At 33.5% G+C, this 230-nt stretch overlaps 1 protein-coding gene across 1 annotated transcript in view; it reads right to left on the bottom strand.

Moving 5' to 3' along the window:
• Positions 1–230, bottom strand: part of LOC116847999 — a 3,660-nt gene that overhangs the window by 2,761 nt on the left and 669 nt on the right. The gene's annotated exons all lie outside the window — the stretch shown is intronic.

Here is a 230-nt window from a genome sequence, read left to right as displayed (position 1 = left end):
TATATATATTGCATTACGTGTGTGAAAAGAGATATCGGACGTGAAACTAAAATGCATTACGAACAGGATCTGCTTCCTAATTGCCGATAAATGTCCGTTATTATCACTTTCGCGTACAAACTCGCGATGACAATTTATTCATTTAGTTTTATACATTTAGTTTTCTTTTAACGACGTGTCTTACACAACAATCGCTAAGCGTGATAACTTTTGTTCGAATATAGATTTAG

The sequence above is a fragment of the Odontomachus brunneus genome, unplaced genomic scaffold (assembly GCF_010583005.1).
Source record: "Odontomachus brunneus isolate Ranch 3 - 2012 unplaced genomic scaffold, Obru_v1 Obru_scaffold_086, whole genome shotgun sequence".
Taxonomy (NCBI): Eukaryota; Metazoa; Arthropoda; class Insecta; order Hymenoptera; family Formicidae; genus Odontomachus; species Odontomachus brunneus.
Note: the sequence above shows the minus strand (reverse complement) of the source record. Positions and strands in the feature narration are given on the sequence as shown.